Raw genomic sequence first — 22,897 nt, forward strand, 5'->3', positions numbered from 1 at the left:
TCGCCGGCTCGACTCTCGATATTTAACGTCGGAGCTCGACGGTCTTCCGCTCGGAGGGTTTATAGTCGCCGGCTCGACTCTCGATATTTAACGTCGGAGCTCGACGGTCTTCCGCTCGGAGGGTTTATAGTCGCCGGCTCGACTCTCGATATTTAACGTCGGAGCTCGACGGTCTTCCGCTCGGAGGGTTTATAGTCGCCGGCTCGACTCTCGATATTTAACGTCGGAGCTCGACGGTCTTCCGCTCGGAAGGTTTATAGTCGCCGGCTCGACTCTCGATATTTAACGTCGGAGCTCGACGGTCTTCCGCTCGGTGGGTTTATAGTCGCTGGCTCGACTCTCGATATTTAACGTCGGAACTCGACGATCTTCCGCTCGGAGGGTTTATAGTCGCCGGCTCGACTCTCGATATTTAACGTCGGAGCTCGATGGTCTTCCGCTCGGAAGGTTTATAGTCGCCGGCTCGACTCTCGATATTTAACGTCGGATCTCGACGGTCTTCCGCTCGGAGGGTTTATAGTCGCCGGCTCGACTCTCGATATTTAACATCGGAGCTCGACGATCTTCCGCTAGGGAGGTTTATAGTCGCCGGCTCGACTCTCGATATTTAACGTCGGAGCTCGACGATCTTCCGCTCGGAAGGTTTATAGTCGCCGGCTCGACTCTCGATATTTAACGTCGGAGCTCGACGGTCTTCCGCTCGGAAGGTTTATAGTCGCCGGCTCGACTCTCGATATTTAACGTCGGAGCTCGACGGCCTTTTAAGGCTAATTTTAATACTTCCGTTCGGTGAAGATATTTGCCATCTTTTATCATTTTGCTTCCTGCATTACAAGGACATCGACGACCAAAACATATATAAAATTACATTTAGCGCACCTTTCATCCAGCTCGGTACGGCTGGAGATGATTTGCGCTCCATGGTCTTTCCAGCCGTCGTTCGTCTTCATCCTCCAAATAATAAGCACCCGAGCGGAGCTTCTCGATGACTTTGAAGGGTCCCGCCCAAGGAGCCTCCAGCTTGCCAACGTCGCCGACCGGCTTTACCTTCTTCCAGACAAGGTCGCCAACTTGGAATGCTCTGGGGATCACGCGCCGATTGTAGTTCTGCTTCATTCTTTGCCAGTACGCCATCAACCGAACGGACGCTTTGGCACACTCTTCATCGATCAAGTCCAACTCCATGTTCCTCCACTCGGCATTATCACCGTCATAATTCTGGATCCGGACGGACTCGATGCCGACTTCGACTAGAATAACTGCTTCACCGCCGTACACCAAATGGAATGGCGTGACGCCCGTTCCCTCCTTTGGGGTCGTGCGGATAGCCCATAAAACGCCTGGCAGCTCGTCCACCCAGCTTCCTCCCATGTGGTCAAGTCGAGCCCGAAGAACTCTAAGGATTTCTCTGTTGGTTACTTCCGCTTGGCCGTTACTTTGGGGATACGCCACTGACGTAAAATGTTATTCAATGCCATAGCCTTTGCACCATTCTTTGAGCAGCTTTCCGGTGAACTGTTGTCCGATATCAGATACGAGTCGGCGAGGGATGCCGAACTGACAGATTATATGTTGCCAAATAAATTTTTTGATCATCTGCTCGGTGATCTTGGCTAGTGGCTCGGCCTCCACCCATTTGGAAAAGTAGTCGACCGCCACTAGTAGAAACTTCCACTGACCAGTCGCCATAGGAAATGGACCCACAATATCCATTCCCCATTGGTCGAACGGACAGGATACGGTAGCAGCTTTCATTTCCTCCGCCGGTCGGTGGGAGAAGTTGTGATACTTCTGGCAGGAAAGGTACGTCGCAACGGTCCGAGCGGCGTCTGTTTGCAGGGTTGGCCAGAAGTATCCGGCTAGCAGGATCTTCTTAGCCAACGATCGTCCGCCCGGATGCCCTCCGCACAATCCTTGATGCACTTCTTGAAGGATGTACGCCGCGTCCTCTGAGCTTACACACTTCAAAAGTGGGCGGGAGAAAGCCTTCTTGTAGAGTTGGTCGCTAACGAGTGTGAACCGGCCGGCTCTCCTCCTCAATAGCTGGGCTGCCTCCCGATCGGACGGTGTTGCACCCGAGCGGAGAAACTCCATAATGTCTGTCCTCCAATCGCTCGGAAACTCAAGGCCCTCCATCCGATCGATATGCGCCACCAGGGATACTTGTTCAATCGGCTGTTGTATGACGACCGGTGCTATTGAACTTGCAAGTTTGGCTAACTCATCTGTCGCCTGGTTCTCCGCTCGGGGTATCTTATGGATAATGACCTCTCTGAAGTTGGCCTTGAGCTTTTCGAAGGCTTCAGCATAAAGTTTGAGTCGAGCGTTGTTAATCTCAAAAGTGCCCGAGAGTTACTGAGCGGCCAACTGGGAGTCCGAATGGATTGTCACCCGACCAGCTCCTACATACCGAGCTGCCTGTAAGCCGGCTATGAGGGCTTCGTACTCTGCTTCGTTGTTTGTGGCTCTGTAGTCCAGCCGAACAGACAGATGCATTCGTTCTTCTTGAGGAGAGAGCAATAATACCCCAATTCCTCTTCCAAGCTGAGTAGATGATCCATCCACAAATATTTTCCACATAGTTTCGGGCTCTGGCTTTTGTACTTCGGTGACAAAATTTGCCAAGGACTGCGTCTTTATCACCGAACGGGGTTGATACTGAATGTCGAATTTGTTCAACTCCGTGGTCCATTTGATGAGCCGTCCGGACGCTTCTGGGTTCAACAGCACTCTTCCCAAGGGGCTATTTGTCCGGACGATGATAGTATGAGCCAAGAAATAGGGACGAAGTCACCGAGCGGCGAGGACCAAAGCAAAAGCCAGCTTCTCGAGCCCGGTGTAGCGAGATTCAGCATCTTTTAAAATATGGCTTAAGAAATACACGGGTTCTTCTCCGCTCGCTCTCACTAATGCCGAGCCCACTGCTTGCTCAATTGAAGATAAATAGATTCAAAGTGGCTCACTCACAGCTGGCTTGGCTAGCATAGGCAAAGAGTTCAGATATGCCTTCAATTCTTCGAATGCCCTATCGCACTCTTCATCCCAATGAAACTTGGTGGCCTTGCGCAAGATTTTGAAAAACGGGAGGCTCCAATCGGCCGTCTTCGAGATGAATCTGGACAGTGCAGTTATCCGTCCGGTCAAGCGCTGTACTTCCCTCAGATTTCTTGGGGGCGGCATATCTTGCAATGCTTTCACCTTGCTTGGATTTGCCTCGATGCCCCGCTCGGTCACTATGTAACCCAAGAAGCGCCAGCCTTTTGCTCCGAACAGACACTTCTGAGGGTTCAGCTTAACTCGATACTTCCTCAGTGTTTGGAAAGTCTCATCCATGTCTTTAAAGAGATCGGCCGCTCGGACGGACTTGATGAGAATATCATCCACATACACTTTCAAATTTCGTCCGATCTGCTCCCTGAACACTTTGTTCATCAAGCGCTGGTAAGTTGCTCCCGCGTTCTTCAGTCCGAACGGCATCACATTGTAGCAGTAGGTGCCGTCGGCTATAACGAAGCTGACCTTCTCTTGATCTTCTCGGGCGAGCGACACTTGATGGTAGCCTTGATAGGCGTCGAGCATGCAAATCAACTCGCAGCAGGCTGTGGAGTCCACTAGTTGATGGATCCGGGGTAAAGGATAAAAATCCTTTGGGCATGCTTTGTTGAGATCCCAGAAATCGATGCAAACTCTCCACTTGTTGCCCGGCTTGGAGACTAGTACTACATTCGCCAGCCAGCTCGGGAATTGGACCTCGCGTATGTGGCCGGCCTCCAGGAGTTTTTCAACCTCCGCTCGGATGATGACATTCTGTTCGGCTCTGAAGTCCCTCTTCCTTTGCTTCACTGGCCGAGCATCCAGTCGGACGTGTAGCTCGTGCTGCACAATACTTGGCGAAATCCCGGGCAGCTCATGTGTTGACCAAACGAAGACATCACAGTTTCTCTGGAGACATTTGATCACTTCCTTTTTCTGGCTTGCCTCCAGATCGGCCGCGATGAAGGTGGTTGCTTCCGGTCGGGTCGGATGAATCTGCACTTCCTCTTTTTCTTCATAAACCAAAGAGGGTGGTTTTTCGGTTATGGCGTTCACCTCGATCCGTGGCGTTTTTCGAGCGGAGTTAGCTTCTGCTCGGACCATCTCGACGTAGCATCGCCGAGCGACCAGCTGGTCTCCTCGTACTTCTCCCACTTTATCCTCTACCGGGAACTTGATTTTCTGGTGGAAGGTGGAGACGGCCGCTCGGAACTCGCTGAGCGCCGGTCGCCCCAATATGACATTGTATGCTGAAGGAGAGTCGACCACGACGAAGTTGGCAGTCCTCGTCCTTCTGAGCGGCTCCTCTCCCAGCGAAATAGCCAGTCAGACCTGTCCGACCGGCAGCAGCTTGGCTCGATCTATTTACCGTTGATCGAAGGCCTTCTTGAATATGATGTTGACCGAGCTTCTTGTATCGATGAAAACGCGATGAATAGTATAGTTAGTTATTACCGCTTTAATGAGGAGAGCGTCGTCATGTGGCACTTCCACTCCCTCCAAGTCCCTGGGCCCGAAACTGATTTTGGGACCGCTCGCCCGTTCTTGGCTGCAGCCGACCGCATGGATCTGAAGCTGTCTGACGCTTACCTTCCTTGCTCTGTTGGAGTCGCCTCCGGTCGGCCCCCCAGCGATGATGTTGATTTCGCCTCGGGAAGTGTTACTTCTATTTTCTTCTTCCCGAGCGGACGGTCTAGGCTGCTCCCTAGACCTTCGGGGATTGTCCTCACGCCTCGGAGTATGGTGCTGCTCGGGAGTCTGTCTTTGTCACCTGTCGGATATCATCTGATCGGCTTCACGAGGGTGCTGTCGCCTGTTGGATGATGGCGATCGACGGTGGCCACCCCAGGGCACGGGGTGGGCAATCAAGGGAAGGCTCCGGCAATCTCTTGTATTATGAGTGTCTGTCCGGTGAAATGAGCAAAACATTGGGGGTCTATACCTTCTTTTTAGGTTTGGGCCTCTCGGCAGATACTTCTTGAATGGCGTGGGATCTTGCATGTTGCTGGGGGCGGACTTCAGCTCACGGTCCTCTGGACGGCTGATGAGCAGTGTGCGTCTTCTGCTCGGCAGGAGGTGGACGCTCGGTTGGAGCTTCCTTCCTTCGGGCCGCCTGGGCTTCCTCCACATTGATATATTCATTAGCCCGGTGTAGCATATGATCGTAGTCTCGGGGCGTCTTCCGAATGAGTGAGCGGAAGAAGTCCCCATCCACGAGGCCCTGTGTAAACGCATTCATCATCGTTTCTGAGGTGGTCGTTGTAATATCCATGGCCACTCGGTTGAACCGTTGGATATAAGCTCTGAGCGGCTCCCTGGGCTCTTTCTTGATGGCAAATAGGCTGACGCTAGTTTTCTGATAACGCCGACTGCTTGCAAAATGGTGGAGGAAGGTCGTGCGGAAGTCCTTGAAACTTGTGATGGATCCGTCCGGCAGCCTTCGAAACCACCGTTGCGCCGATCCCGAGAGAGTGGTAAGGAATACTCGGCATTTTACTCCATCTGTGTACTGATGAAGGGTGGCTGTGTTGTCGAACTTACCCAGATGATCATCCGGGTCGGTGGTTCCATTATACTCACCGATCGACGGGGGAACATAGTGCTTTGGCAGAGGGTCCCGCAGGATGGCCTCCGAAAATTGACGGTTGACACGCTCGGGTGAGGCGTCCGCTCAGGGGGCCTTGCCCTTTCTGCTGTCTCGTATCGACACTTCATCTGATGAAGATCCTCAATCACGATTAACTGCTGCGGCTTTAGGAGGCGTGCGGAATAGGGCCCGAGGAAATGGAACCGTGGCCACGGGTGCTTCCGCTCGGCCTCCCGATGCGGACGTCGCTTGTTGCTCCATCCGCTCGGCTTGCGACTTCTACTTTTGTTGTTCCACGAGCTTGGCTGCTCTGGCTTCGATCAGAGCGTCGAGCTCCTCTGTGGAGAGCATCACCGAGTGCAGTCGTCCAGCTTCGTCCATTGCTTCCGATCCGATGCAGGAGCGTTCCCACAGACGGCGCCAAATTGATCTTGTCCGAAAGCTGAATCAAAGGACGCTGGGCACGTGGCGCTCTCCGAACTGCTGACGTAGATCTCCGACTGGTCGTGTGGACCTCCAGCGAACCTGCAAGGAAGTCGGGCCGGGGGGGGTTCCCGGCGATGACCCTCCGACGCTCAAGTCAGGCAAGAGGAAGACGAGAAAGTGGCTCTCAATATGCGAGAATGCGTACCTCCGGCGAAGTGTGAGGCTCCTTATATAGAGCTGTGAAGGGGCTCAAGCACATATACCGAGGCAAATACGTGTCCTCAGCCCATATCTCAGTATGGGCTTGCCAGAAAAGCTTACCTGACACCATACTGCTACAGTCCGAGCACATCTCTGATGGGACAGCGGAGCCCTCTGTCATAAGATCCTGCGTATGGCCTGATCGTCGAATATACCCGCTGTCAGAAGATGTTCCCTTGTCCTTTTCTCCTTTTACAACATACCGAGCGTCCGGCCGGTCGACAGCTTCCTCACGTCCGGCCGGTCGTATGCGCTGGTCCACTCGGGAGATTCCCGGTTGTGTGCTCTGTGAACTGTTCGCAGTGTTGCTACTTTATGTCTTTGGCCGAGCGGGCTACCCGCTCAGTCATACGACCCTGTTCAACATGAGCGCGGGAACCCCGTTCAACATGAGCGCCGGAACCCCGACTCCCCGCCGGGGTGCCTTTGCTTTCATTTAGACCCCGGTCGGCCGGTAGGTCCACCCTTTTCCGATCGGCCTGTTGACCTTTTGACTTCCACGTGGGGTTGACTTCCCGGAACGGGGTCCCCTGTTCTTACCGCCGGATCATGACTCATTGAATCAATTTAATTAAATGAATTAGATTCATTATATTAAATTGGCTTGAATTAAATGGTTGGATTAGATCAACAATGAGAGAGATTAAGTCAAGTTTGACTTGACTTGAGAGGAAGAGGAAAAGTCAAGTTTGACTTGACTTTTTGCCACATCATTAGTGAGTTGGCAAGATGTGGACCAATGATGATGCTCCACATCATCATGGTAACTTAAGTGAGATGTCACCTCATGGAGGTTACAATTCTTCACTTTAATGACTCCACATTAATTGCACTTAATGTGGAAATGGGGGTTACACTTTTTGAAAGTGGCCGGCCACTATTGTGAGGGGATGGAATGAATTTTTCATTCAAGGCACATTCACTTCATCCTCTTTCTCAAGCTCTCCCTCTCCCTCTCCTCCTCTACCATTGTCGAGACCCTTTGGAGTGCTAGCACACTCTAAGGCTCTCTCTCCATTAAGTTGTTTGTGTGGATACATATAGAGAGTTGTCTACGTTGATAACTTCGAGATCCGGCACCATTTGGACGAGCAGGAACGCGAAGGGCCTAGGTATAACTCTTGTATCTTTAGGTGATCAAAACTGTGTAGTTTTTCTCAAAATTTATTCTATTACTGATCTTGAGTTAGATTTGGCTATCGACTAGTAATGATTTAATCTTGGGAAATCCCAACAGTTCCCAACTTAGTTAAGTCATACCCAAAGTTCAATAGTCGAACATCACAATTGTCCAGTCGCACTCTACCAAAATAAAACGAGTCACTTTGCTTTGGCAAACCTAACTACAAATGATCGAGGTAGTAGTGTATACCAAACTTTGGTAGGCATATGTAAAGGACTTAATTATGATAGCTACACATGCATCACATACATTCATGGCATATCATGGCATACATCAACATATATGCTAATTTAAACGTGACATGGTTATGGCCCCTATAAACTACGATATTCTCAAGTCAATGAGAAGACCGATAAGTCAACCTAAGTCTAAGCCGCTTCTCCAAGCGCTTCCTTGGTTATCGTGTGTTGTTGTCCTTCCTTCCTTTTCACCCATCTTCCAGAAGACTAACTCTTTCGAATTTTGTACATTACAAAATCTAAAGAAACTCGAGTTACATTCGAGTGTAATCTAATTACAACAAGAATAAAAGGGATGAAGGCACGACACGCAAGTCGTATTATGAATTACAACATTACACACATCCAATCACATTGGGGTTAAAGGGTCATAACCATGCACTGTTGGATCGAAAGCGCTAGAGGGGGGGGGGGGGGGGGGGAATAGCGCTCGTGGCTTTCACACTTTTTGAATTCGTAAATCGTGAGTAATAATGTAACACCCCTAGAAAGCCTAGATAAAGTAAGGGCAATGAGAGTGCGAATGTAATGAAAAGAATGTGTAGATAGTCTACGTTGAATATTAAGATGGGAAGGATTTAGATGATTAAAACTTTATGAAAGAAAATAAAGTTGAGAATATAAATCATCTATGCATGATTTAAAATGTATGGAATTAATATGGACAAAAGGAAGAAATATGAGATAATATATATATGTATGAAATGTTTATGCATAATGCATAATATAGTAATATACGAATTATTATGTACAAAAGAAAATAAAATGTTAGAAGAGAGATTGAACCTTGGATCTCTTGTAAGGAACATGTATAGGATACCAAAGGGGATAGGAGAATTATTGATAAGGAGAGAAAGGATTAAGTAGTTAAAGATAAGAAAGGATTCTTTCTACTTAAAAGGAAAAGGAAGTAAAAAGAAATAAAAATATACATAAACAAGTTTTGATCCTTGGTTCTCTTGTGGATGCATGCATGTGTTAACCAAGTGGGATAGGAGAGGATATTGTAAGAGGAGAGATAGGAATTTTAATTAAAGGAGAGAAAAGAGAGAAATTAAGGGAAAGAAAAGAGAGAACTCAAAAGGCATTTCTCTAGAATATTCTTGTCATTTAAGGGGAGAAATGAATAGGGAGGATGAATCAAGTCAAGTTCCTCCCCTCATTTTAGTATAAATAGGCATGGAGGGGTGACTTCAACTTCATCCCCCACTCATTCTCCTCCTCTCCTCCCTTTTGTGCCGAGACTCACCTCTCCCTCTCTTCTTCTTCTTGTTGCCGAGCAACACAAGAGGAAGAACCTCTTCTTCCTCTTCACTCTCTCCCTCTTTCTCTCTTGTTGTTGCCGAGCAACACAAGAGGAAAGAGAAGCCTCTTCTTCCTCCTCCTCTCCACCAAAAGACCTAGCCACTCCTCTCCTCCATTGGTGCCGAGCAAAGCAAGCAAGGAAGAAAGGTCCAAGCAAGTTCTCAACTCTAGGAAACTTAAGCGAAGAAGGTAAGCTTCCCCTCACCTATGGTACAAGGCTTTTTATATATTTTTCAGATTTTATGAGGATTTTAAAACCTAGAAACAAGTTTGAGAAAATTCGGTTAAGAAGAGCTTTCGAAATCTAGTGAGGTTTAACTAAGTCTACAATACATGATAGATTTTCTATGCCATGGAAAAGGGATCTTCTTCATGTTTTTACACCTATATGATGCTTGATCAAAGGAGTACTTAACCCTAGAATTTCGGCCAAAAATATTTTTAAGAGGCTAGGGAAATTATTGTTTTACCCAACTAGTACGAGGTTCTCCCTATGAAATGTTAAGGATCATGTATTTGTTTTCTTGTTTAGAAGATAATTGAAAATAAAAGAAAAAAAAGGGAAAGGAACCTAGGAAGTGTTATACATAATGAGAAAAGAATGAAATTTATGTTATGTATATGCCATGATATGTGATAGCATAGGAAATGCTATACATAATGAGAAAAGAATGAAATTTATGTTATGTAAATGCCATGATATGTGATAGCATAGGAAATGCTATACATAATGAGAAAAGAATGAAATTTATGTTATGTATATGCCATGATATGTGATAGCATAGGAAATGCTATACATAATGAGAAAAGAATGAAATTTATGTTATGTAAATGCCATGATATGTGATAGCATAGGAAATGCTATACATAATGAAAAGAAATGAAAAATGAAATGCATGAAAGATTGTTAGGGATACGATATGATAGTTATGCATGATAAATTATTTTTGTATGGTTTGTACCAAGGGTGGGCTCCGTAAACGCCCCGGGGTCGATGGAATAAGACTCGGGCCTCGTCAGTAATGGGCTTCTGAATGCCCTAGGTCGATGGAGTAAGACTCGGACCTAGTATGTATGTATGGTAGGGTTCAAGACTTGCTACCTTGGACCTACTTAAGAAGCGCGCGCATTATGTATGTGGTACAAACCGGGATCCCCTCTAATGATGATATGAATTTCAAGTACTTATAAGTATAAGCTTTCAAATTCATGATGCATTGCCTACATATGTGCTTGAATTATCTGATGATTAGATATAATGTCATGATATGAATATGATACCCTTGTATGTCGTATGCTTATGATACTACGCATGATATTAATATACGATGATTTTCGGTTTTAGTGAGTAGGAAAGGAACTTACTGAGCCATGAGTGCTCACAGCTTACTTTCCTTGTACCGCAGATAAAGAAGCTGGATGAGCTAGAGGAGCAACAGGAGGAGCAGATAGTGATGTGTGTGATGGTGGCTCGGCAAAGAACGATCCAGACAAATTAATATGATTAGTTATAGAATCAACATATGCACATTTAATCTGTGATATCATGCTTATAAAATGAATGTTTAAAAAGAAAAAATTTTTGTTCTTCCGCTGCCATAGTATAACTGAAGCATGTACGTAAGTAGTATAAGAACGTAGTGCCGCCCTAGGGTAAGAAGGGTGGGCGTTACAAATAAAGCAGCGGAAATAGTAAAATGCACAAACACACAGAAGACACGATAAGTTACTTCGTTCGGAGCCTATCTCGACTCCTACTCGAAGGCCCACGCTCGTTGAGCGTTTACGTTGGGCAACAACTATATCTCGTAAAAACTATTACAAATTAAGTACAATTCAAGGCAGTAATAATAAAAATTATACCGACAACAAAAGACTAAATCTGAAGCTCCGGGTTGTCGGCGTCGAGCTGAGGCTTTATCAGAACGTCTCATTAGCAGCAGGTTGCAGAAAGATTGCTTGTGCGAAGTTGTATAGAGCTGTTGTTCGAAGTCCCCTTATAAACAGTGCTGGAGGTGCCTCCAAGCCTGTCTAAGGCGCCTCCAGGCCGCCGAGTCGCACGGGTGGAGCAACGCAAACCTGGTCGCACCTCATCCCTCTGAAGGCACCTTCAAGCTGCTCCAAGGCACCTCCAACGCCTAGTCCAAGGTGCCTCTAGCTTCCTCCGAGGCGCCTCCAGCGTCTCTGGACAGCTGGCTTCGGCTAGCACCCGAGGCGCCTCTAAGCCCCATGGAGGCGCCTCGGACACTGTTCATCCGAGGTCTAAGTTGCTCCTCTGTTCCTGCAAATTGTGTTAGTCCCAAACACAAACCCTGCAAAACAAATTTAGCACAGAAACAATAAGATAGATATATTTGACAATCGTCGGACTGTTCGGGTCTGACTTCGGATTTCCAACTGGAAACCCTAGGTCGACCCGACCGACGCCTACTGTTCCCTCTACGGGGAACGTGTCCTCACCTACTCCACTCAGGAGATTTACCTGTTGTCAATGCGATCCTCGAGATTGACTGGACTTTTGCTCAGCGTTCAGAGCTTCCAGACTTTCTGCTGGACTTCCGCTTCCCTGCTGGTCCAGTCTTTCACCTGGTTCGTGACACCAGGACTTTCCACCTAGGGTTACCCCCCCCCCCCTAGACCTTTTGCCTGAAGCTCACGACCCGCCAAGACTTTCCACATAGGGTTACCACCTCCTATGACCTAGGGTTACCACCCCCTAGGGTTTTCTCCCTGCCTAACCGCAGCTAGGACTTGTCTGAAACACTCAATTAAGTATGTTAGATTACAAAACAATTTAACTTTGAATTCTTTTACCATTATCAAAATAACGGTCGATCGTCGGATGCTTCCCGCACCAACAATCTTCCCCTTTTTGATTATGGCAACTGAAATTCAAAGCTAAGTAAAATAGATATATAAAATTTAAGCAAGTATGCTTAATAAATTTTGAATACACGCATGGTTAAGCTAAAGCTTAAATTTTGTCAGGCTCCCCCTTAATAATTGTCACACCCCCAAAGGAGTCTCTACCAGACAAAAATCCGGCAGCATCTTCCTTGTACCGGTGACAATCTGAACATCAGATACATGCAAAATACATCAGCCACATGCGGCTGAGATATATGTGCACAAAAGGAACACAACCACGCAGATAATATTCATAGCCTACCCGTCTGGATAAAAGAAATGAAAACAATCATACAACTAATATGTAGCCCACACGGCTATATCCAAAACACAACGGAAAGTCGAAGAGGAAACCCACAAACACAAAAGTCCATAAAAACACATCACAGATATGAAGTCCGTAGTACCAGTATCAAAACATAATCCATACTCAAAAATACAACGAATACGAAATGTGGATAAGGAGAAACAAAATAAAAACTCATCCCTCGGATATGACACGGGAAATGGGACCGGCTGGCAATATGCTCCAAGCATCTCCATATCATCTATCTACTGCCTGAAAAGTCAAAATGGTATAGACGGGGTGGTGAGTACAGGTAACTTAGCGGGTAATTGACAGAATAAAGCATGGTTTGCATAAAAAAATAAGAATCAAGAATACAGTCTCTTAAGTAAAGAATAGAATCATGCTGTCAACAGTGCAGTACATCTAACTATATCTAATACAACAATGGCATATGAATGAACCTGACATAATAAATGCACATAACATAAATGTACATACCCGAAAAGAATCAATACCATGATACCATGATCCGTAAACTCACCGAGTCAACAACACCTGTGGAATACATATACGACTGCACATATATGTAAAGTAAATGACATGTATGCAACATGGCATCCATATGCAACAATCATATCTCAAACAAGTGCAACATCACACAATCACATGCAACTAATAGCTACTAGTCATGTATGCAAATGTATCTCCACAGATGCACCGCGCATCATATGCAAAAATGCGCATGCATGACATATGGTCACCCCCGACACCTCTCCAGACACCACGACCCCGGTATGGCCGAGAGGCTTGGGTCCGTGACAAACCGTGCAAGCCTCATGCACGTAACCGCTATAAAGCGACTGAGACTACGGTACACTATGTAGTTATCTAACTACATAGTTAAGGGTCCCTGACCACTCACAACCCAAGCCCTTTGACTACTGTACCCTCAAGACCCACTACTCCAGAGTGGTCGAGGCTGACAGAGTAACAATATTGAGCAGCTGAGTAAGCGCGACAGGACTAGCTCCACTTCTAACTACCACTCTCCAACAGTGGCAGAAAGGACAGCTACACACAACCGACGACCCTCTCAACCACAAGGGAGACTATAGTCGTCAGTATGCAATGAATGATGAACATGATGTGAATAATCACAATATAGATACCATCATCAATCACAGAAACCACCTCCTAATCATAACAAACATATAAACACACAACCCAACACAAGATGGTTAATCACTATGCAACTCCAACAACCACCTACCCATCACGTATACACTAACTCAATAATATGCATGATCAACATGTAACCCGAATAAACCAGACATCCCTATGATACAAACTCTACACGTACATATATACAGAGTATAGATGTCAAAAGTCGAGACTGTAATGAATTAAACAAGATTATATCAAAGGTCCAACAACAGTGACAAGCAGGAAAAACAGCAATAAACAGATTTAAGGAATGCAACATAAATATCCAAATATAACCATGCTTTATAGTTCAAAGAACTAAATAGGAGATAAGAAAGGAATACCCGCCTCAATATATCCCGTATCGGCAGAACCACCCACGTCACGTAGAACGTCGCCAATCAAGGTCCTGTATCACATATACAATTTCATGTAACTATATATGTGTACTCTACAAATAGATGAATTAATTTACAAGTAACTAGCCAACTTTCAAGCAATAGCTGACCACGATTCCTACTCTTTTCTACTGGTAAGTGTAGATTAAATTTCAACCTAGCTTACCCATCCATAAATCAAATTCCCATTACCGACCTTAGTTATCACTAATCCTTTCTATATCACATAACAAGAAATGAACCTAAACATCATGAAAATCCTTTTTATATTTAGATTCATCCACATTATCCCCCTAATTATCGAAACAGATATAAAACAAAACCACTCAACACTTTAGTTTGTAATCCAAACACTGATAACAATTAAAACAGCCTACTCTTAACCCTCTAACCACTAATCCGAACAATTCACAACTCATGATGTTCCATCACTGATTTAGATCAAAGAATACACCAAACTCATTAGATAGAAGTTACTACAACTAAGGATTAGTCATGAGAAAACACAAAAAGTAGACATCGCATCAACTCCCTGTTATCAGAAACCTACCCACTGTAACTTCACCCATCCGATCAAGAACAACAAAATTTTCTGATCTGTTTATCCCTACAACAGTAATACAAGTTTCTCTCCTTACCTCTATTTCTTCAATCGCCGGACACGATCGCAGTTTCGATGGAGGAACGAAATCCCTAACAGAACTGTGGTTGCTGGAGATCAAAACACCGATCTCTGCTTCCCAAAGAAAACCACCCGAATCAACACTAGAAAAGGATCAAGGTTCGATTTCACGACCAAAACCAAAATGCTTACCTCCAAGAATTCCAGCTAGGGCACGATCTGTGCTTGCCGACGAACAGGGGAAGGAGATAGTGGTCGTTATCTCACCAATTCGTCGACGCCGGCCAGATCCAATGCCAATACCCTCGATTCCCCTCCGACAGCCGGCGAAATCCACAGATCGAGGATCCGTCGCCGCTGTTCGCCAAGATCAAAGAAGAAAGAAAGGTTAGGGGAAAGAGGATCTCGTCCCTCCCAACGCTCTGAGATCCCTCCTCGCCGGTGCCACCGAGGGATGAAGGAGAGAATCACCGATCGTCGGGTAAGCGTCGGTGTCGGGGCGATCACACGAGAGAGAAAGAGGAAGAGAAGAATCGGGTCGGGTTCTAGGGTTCGGGTGAGATCCAGAGCTCTATTAATAGAATTCACTTAGGGTTAAGGGAATTAAACCCTAGATAACTCCTCAATAGAACCCAATAATACGTATCAATTAAAACAGGCTTCCCCCGTTCGATATGTCCATCCCCTTAAAACGGCTCATACGAGCTCCCTTTAATTCCAGAAAAATTTCTAAAAATTTCCTAAAAATTTCGTAAGGTTATTTCTTGCTAACCCTAAAATAAATTCGCATATATTACAATAATGGCATTTTAAATTTTTGTTTTTGAATTTCTTTTTTCTACTCTCCCCCTTTGCCATTTATCAAAAAGAATGAACATTTTTGAAAGAAAATTTTAACTTTTCACAAGGAAAGGGAAAAGACTAAGTAAAAGATATCAATTTGCTAAAAATAGATTGAGAAATTTTTTTTTCTTTTGTAGCATTGCAACTTTTAGCAAATTTTTAAAACTTTAGGCTTTAAAACAACATTTTGGTAATCAACATTCTTAGCTAAAGAGTTCTTTCAACTGAGTTTAAAAGGCTAAGTAAAAGGTTGATTTTGAAATATAGCTTTAAGCCTGTTTAGTTGACTTTTTTTTAAAAAAAAACTTTTTCTTTTAGCTAAATTTTGTGAATCTATTAGAAAATACTTAGTTAATTTTTCAAAATAGTGTGTTTTAGAAGAAATTAGAAAGTCTTAGATACTAAGCTTTGGTAATAACTATTAAAAAATGTTTCAGAATCTTGAAAGCTTAATAAAGTTAAAGTTTTGAAAACTTAGCTAATTTGTAAGAATTTTTATTTTAGACGGAGAATCAATTTAAGACTTTTGATGGAAAGGGGGGAGCTTAAATCCTTAATGTCCAAGCATTAGTTCAGTTAGACTGATTGTAAGTTTGTTAATTTCTTTTTAAGTGAGGTATCAGAGCCTTAATGTGCATGCCTAAAAAAATTAAAAACTCAAGCACTTGGGTTCGCGGCCACATGTCTAACCAGTTAGCTACTAGCTGATTACCTAGAGGGCAACATCTTTCACTTGGTTAGTCAAGTTGAGTCTATAGATCCAGTTAGATTTTATTAGCACTGGCAGACTTGACTTGATTACTGTTAACTAAGTGTTTAACGCCCAGACTCATATTGATGCATAGATATAAGCATACCCTATGCTTATTGAGTTCAGGCTGTACCCTATGCATCTCACTCCATTCTATGTTTTTCAAACACAAGCAAGGTAATCCTAGGTGTTTGTGAGATGCTCTGGCTGAATTCTAGGGGAGCATGATTTCTAAGGTGGAGCCTAGGCTAAATCCATATTTTGAAAATCTAGTAAAATTGGAATTTTAAAACCAATGTTTTCCTAGAATGTAAAAGATAAGGAAAAAAATTGTAGGAAACTGATTAAAAAAAATTATTCTACCCAACACATTCCTATTTCAGTAAACAACCAAAAACTAATAAACATGAGTAAGTAGAAGTCAACCAAATACTAATACAATCTGAGAAGACAAATAGGTGTCTGTCCAAAATACATCAAGTGATAGTCTCAAAAGGCAGGATCATCAAGAGCGGGATCATCAGCTGGAGGGTCGTCAGCTGGAGGTGGTGCAAGAGGCTGCTCGGGTGCCGGCTGAGGCTGTCCTTAGCGCCGTATCTCACCTCGGAGAGATGCGAACCCTACATCCATCTCGGATCGGAGAGATCGGAGGATGCGATGGCTATCTAGCATAGTACGTCGCGTCTGAATGGACTGGATCTCGAGCCGAGTAAGTCTGTCTCTGACGGAAGGAGGAGCCGAAGTCGAAGACCCAGCTGATGTGGAGGGGCCGACAGAGGTGGAAGGATCTGCGAAAATCTCCTCTGGCAGGAAGTCGGGCCACTCCTCTACGGATTGAAGGTGCCTTAGATCCCGATCAAGGCGCCTTAAAGCATTAGATGGAGGCGCCTCGGTGGTGAATCGAGGCGCCTTAAGTAAGTCTGCAGGAGTTTTCCCGTTGTTTTTTAGGGCACCTCCCTTGTGTGGGAGGCGCCATAGTTGGACGCCACGTGTTTTTTTATTATGAGATTAATTAATTTTTGAGGTTCATTAAATTTGGAATAATATTAATTAAGTTTCGAAAAAGTATATTAATTAATTTTTGAAATTTTTTTTTTTAACTTAATTAATTTTAAATGTTAATTAATTTTTGAAAAATAATTTTAAGTTAATTAAGTTTTTTTTTGAATAATTTTAAGTTAATTAATTTTTGAAAAATAATTTAAGTTAAATAAATTTTGAAAAATAATTTTAGTTAATTGATTTTGAAAATAATATAAGTTAATTTATTTTGAAAATAATTTAAGTTAATTAATTTAGAAAATAATTTAAATCAATTGATTTTGAAAATAATTTGAGTTAATTGATTTTGAAAATATTTTATGTTAATTTAATTTTGAAAAATAATTTAAGTTAATTGATTTAAAAATATTTTATGTTAATTTAATTTTGAAAAATAATTTAAGTTAATTGATTTTAAAAATAATTTAGGTTAATTGATTTTGAAAATAATTTAAGTTAATTATTTTTTAAAATAATTTAAGTTAATTGATTTTGAAAATAAATTAAGTTAATTGATTTTGAAAATAATTTAAGTTAATTGATTTTAAAAATATTATATGTTAATTTAATTTTGAAAAATAATTTAAGTTAATTGATTTAAAAATATTTTATGTTAATTTTAAAAATAATTTAAGTTAATTAATTTTGAAAATAATTTAAGATAATTAATTTTAAAAAATAATTTAAGTTAATTAATTTTGAAAATAATTTAAGTTAATTAATTTTGAAAATAATTTAAGTTAATTAAATTTTAAAATAATTGAAGTTAATTAATTTTGAAAAATAATTTAAGTTAATTAATTTTGAAAAATAATTTAAGTTAATTAATTTTGAAAATAATTTAAGTTAATTAATTTTGAAAATAATTTAAGTTAATTAATTTTGAAAAATAATTTAAGTTAATTAATTTTAAAAATAATTTAAGTTAATTATTTTTAAAAATATTTTATGTTAATTTGATTTTTTAAAATAATTTATGTTAATTTATTTAAAAATATTTTATGTTAATTTAATTTTGAATATAATTTAAGTTAATTGATTTTAAGTTAATTAATTTTGAAAATAATTTAAGTTAATTAATTTTAAAATTAATTTAAGTTAATTAATTTTAAAAATAATTTAAGTTAATTAATTTGGAAAATAATTTAAGTTAATTAATTTTAAAAATAATTTAAGTTAATTAATTTGGAAAATAAATTAAGTTAATTAATTTTAAAAAATAATTTAAGTTAATTAATTTTGAAAATAATTTAAGTTAATTAATTTTAAAAAATAATTTAAGTTAATTAAATTTGAAAATAGTTTAAGTTAATTAATTTTGAAAATAATTTAAGTTAATTAATTTTGAAAATAATTTATGTTAATTAATTTTGAAAATAATTTATGTTAATTAATTTTGAAAATAATTTAAGTTAATTAATTTTGAAAATAACTTAAGTTGATTAGTTTTGAAAATAATTTAAGTTGATTAGTTTTGAAAATAATTTAAGTTAATTAATTTTGAAAATAATTTAAGTTGATTAGTTTTGGAAATAACTTAAGTTGATTAGTTTTGAAAAAAATTTAAGTTAATTAATTTTGAAAATTATTTAAGTTAATTAATTACGAATTTTAATTTTGAATTGATTTTAATTACGTCTTTAATTTTGAATTGATTTTAATTACGATTTTAATTTTGAATTAATTACAAATTTAATTTTGAATTAATTAAAAATTTAATTTTGAATTAATTAAAAATTTAATTTTGAATTAATTTTAATTACAAATTTAATTACGATTTTAATTTTGAATTGATTTAAATTTCGATTTTAATTTTGATTTGATTTAAATTTCGATTTTAATTTTGAATTAATTTTAATTACAAATTTAATTAAATATTTATTTCTTAGTCATGTCATCCGATCTAAATTTTCAAGAAGGTAATCCTACAATATATGTGAGATGAATTAAGTTCAATTTTAGGGTTTAGTTTAACTTTGTGTTAGATTCAGGTTTAGCTTTGGGTTCAACAAGTAGGCGTTCTTTGGATAAACTTCTGGGCTATGGTGAGTCACAAGGACATCATTGAAGTAACCATGCCTTCGAGGTTTTCCAAATAGTCCTACCCATTGAACTTAATACAAAACCTTGGTCTAACTGGTTAGGATCCATAAAGGGTAGATTCGGTCAGTTCCACTTAGCCAAATGCACCAGGTCGAAGCCATATCTTCCTAGACATGCGATGACTAAGTTTCCTCAACGTACTATCATCCAATATTTCACCAGTACCGTGGGTCAAGTTAAACCTAGCCCATTTTCAATCTAACCTTAATTACCCGGCTGGATATTCTACTCTTGTTTACCCTTATCGGGTGGATTATTTTTGGAGGTGCTAGCTATTCTGGAGCCTTCCTTTGCATTTTGATTTAGTTTGAATTTAATTTTATTTTAATTTACTTTTAATTTAATTTGATTTTAATTTTATTTCGATTTAATTTGAATTTAATTTAATTTTTATTATTTTTCTTTTAGCCCCCCCTATATCATAGCCTGATATGATTTATCGAGGTAATGTATTTGATCCTTAGGGACCCAATATTGTCCAAGTCCAACTTGATTGATCAGGTTAGACTTGGGGACCCATGCTTGGACCATTTTTCTATTTTTTCTTTATATAAGTGATAAATATGATTTATATTTCTTTTTCGATTTGAATCCTAGTCCAGTTCTATTGTAAATTGCCCTTTGTGTTTCAAGAAGTAGGTCAAGGTTCTTGGAACCCAAAGAGAATCATTCTAATATTTTCTCCAGATCCTTGACCTGAGTTTTCAGGCTGGAATTCTCTTCCTCAAGTTTTTGGACTTGAGTCGAGTTTCCAGTCTGAATTGGTTCAGGCAAAGGTTCGGAGTTAGTCATTTCTTTAAGGACAACTTCTTCCTTTAGAAGTGACTTAATTCTAAGATTAGACTTAGCTAATTTTCGTAATAAATAATTGACTAGATTGTTTAGTCGAGGAATACTTACCGAGGAATTAGGCCCTTCGGAAACAGATATGGATCCGTGGCTTCGCTCGGACCCGGCTTCTAACTCGCTCTCGCTCTCGGACAGTTCAATCTGGTCCTGGGCCATCAGCGCAAGTAGACTCGTCTGATCGAGTTCATCGTCGGTGTCTTCTTCTGAGGATTCTTCCCAAGTCGCTTTGAGTACCTTCCTTTTCCTCTGCTTCTTTGCATCCTTTTGGTTTGGGCAGTTGACCTTGATGTGCCCCTTCTGGTTGCATCCGTAGCAGATCACCTCAAATTTGATCTTTGAGCTTGGTTGACCCTCCTTGGATTGTACTGCCTTCTTTAGGCCTTTCTTGTTGAAGCCCTTTTTCTTCTTGTAGAGCTTCTTTACCAAGTTCACGAGTTCGGTTGTTAGTTCGTCATCTTCATCGTCTGAATCTGGTTCTGGTTCCGACTCTGGCTCAGTTCTTCGTCGTGATCTTGGTTCGCGTGTTCTACCGGTACCTGCAAGCAAAGCTACACCTTTCTCGGGTGGCTGTGTATTAGACTGCTCATGAAGTTCAAATTCACAAAATAACTCATCTAGTCTAATGGAAGATAAATCCTTGGAGACTTTGTAGGCATCTACCATTGATGCCCACAATGTGCTCCTCGGAAAAGCACTAAGTGCATACCTTATGATGCCCCATGTTCTCGACCTTTTGCCCGATCGCGTGGAGGGAGTTTAGTATGTCTTGTATACGAGCGTGAAGTTGGCTGGCCATCTCGTCTTCCTGCATTTTCAAATTATATAATTTATTGAACAAGAGATCTCTCTTGCTTACCTTAGTGTTGGAGGTGCCCTCGTGGAGTTCGATCAGCTTATCCCAAAGCTCTTTTGCGCTGGAGAATGGTCCAACTCTGTTGAGTTCCTCCTTGGTCAGTCTGCACTGGAGGGTGAAGGTTGCTCTGGCATCAATTTCCACCTTCTTGATTATGGTCGGTTCCCATTTTTCGCAGGGTGTCGGCTTGCCGTCTTTGTTGGATGGCAGTTGTAGTCCAGTCTTGATAATCATCCACGTGTCAAACTGTGTCTTGAGAAAGGTTTCCATTCGCCCCTTCCAATATTCGAAGTCTTCTCTGGAGAAAAGTGGGGGGCGAATGATGCTGAAACCTTCTTGTTGGGCCATTTGTGATATGCAACAACAAAAAATAGGAATATCCCAAGACTAGGTCTTGGATTAGCAGTGTGGGAAATAAAGTTAAGAATTTGCGAACTCGAGTGGTGTTGCACTAGTCTCGAGCAAAACTGATTCGTTAAAACGAATTAGAATGTAGCTACAAAGCTAATTCTAATTGACTCCGAAAAGATTAAAATGACCACGTAAAATTGCTTTGAATGGTGGTTACACCAATTCAAAACGACCCCGCTCTGATACCAATTGTTGGATCGAAAGCACAAGAGGGGGGGTGAATAGCGCTCGTGGCTTTCACACTTTTCGAATTCGTAAATCGCGAGTAATAAAGTAGCGTAAATAGTAAAATGCACAAACACACAGAAGACACGATAAGTTACTTCGTTCGGATCCTATCTCGACTCCTACTCGAAGGCCCACGCTCGTTGAGCGTTTACGTTGGGCAACAACTATATCTCGTAAAAACTATTACAAACTAAGTACAATTCAAGGCAGTAATAATAAAAATTATACCGACAACAAAAGACTAAATCTGAAGCTCCGGGTTGTCGGCGTCGAGTTGAGGCTTTATCGGAACGTCTCGTTAGTAGCAGGTTGCAGAAAGATTGCTTGTGCGAAGTTGTATAGAGCTGCTGTTCGAAGTCCCCTTATAAACAGTACTGGAGGCGCCTCCAAGCCTGTCCGAGGCACCTCCAGGCTGCCGAGTCGCACGGGTGGATCAGCGCAAACCTGGTCGCACCTCATCCCTCTGAAGGCGCCTTCAAGCTGCTCTAAGGCGCCTCCAATGCCTGGTCCAAGGCGCCTCCAGCTTCCTCCGAGGTGCTTCCAGCGTCTCTAGATAGCTGGCTTCGGCTAGCTCCCGAGGCGCCTCCAAGCCCCATGGAGGCGCCTCGAACACTGTTCATCCGAGGTCTAAGTTGCTCCTTTGTTCCTGCAAATTGTGTTAGTCCCAAACACAAACCCTGAAAAATAAAGTTAGCACAGAAATAATAAGATAGATATATTTGACAGTCGTCGGACTATCCGGGTCTGACTTCGGATTTCCAACCGGAAACCCTAGGTCGACCCGACGCCTACTGTTCCCTCTACGGGGAACGCGTCCTCACCTACTCCACTCAGGAGATTTACCTGTTGCCATTGCGATCCTCTAGATCGACTGGACTTTTGCTCAGCGTTCGGAGCTTCCAGACTGATATGAACCCCACCAATAAATGTGATGGAACCCGAGACAAAGGTGGATAGAACCCCTAAGAACTAAACGACAAGAGTGTGAACCTTGACCCGTAACCAAGAATTGGCACGAACCAAGCCTACGAAGGAAAGAAACGCCACACCTAGGGGTGATAAGTTTCGATGGGTTGAACGCCATGAGAGTAGACTCGATAAGTTCAGAAAGTCCCTTCAAGAACTAAGAGAGCACACAATCTCACCAAAAACTAAGTTGCTTCATACTAAGATGTCCCTCCCTTATATAATGGGAATGAACAAGGAAAAATACAAGATAAGTACATGCACAATTAGAGTCCCAATGTTGCATGCCTCATGCAAGCTATCTAGAAACCCAAAACAAAATAAATGCATGCACAATTAGAGTCCCAAGTTGCATGCTTCATTAAACAATCTAAAATACTTAAGTCTTCATGCATGGAC

The sequence above is a fragment of the Zingiber officinale genome, chromosome 10A, assembly GCF_018446385.1.
Source record: "Zingiber officinale cultivar Zhangliang chromosome 10A, Zo_v1.1, whole genome shotgun sequence".
In the NCBI taxonomy this organism is placed as follows: domain Eukaryota; kingdom Viridiplantae; phylum Streptophyta; class Magnoliopsida; order Zingiberales; family Zingiberaceae; genus Zingiber; species Zingiber officinale.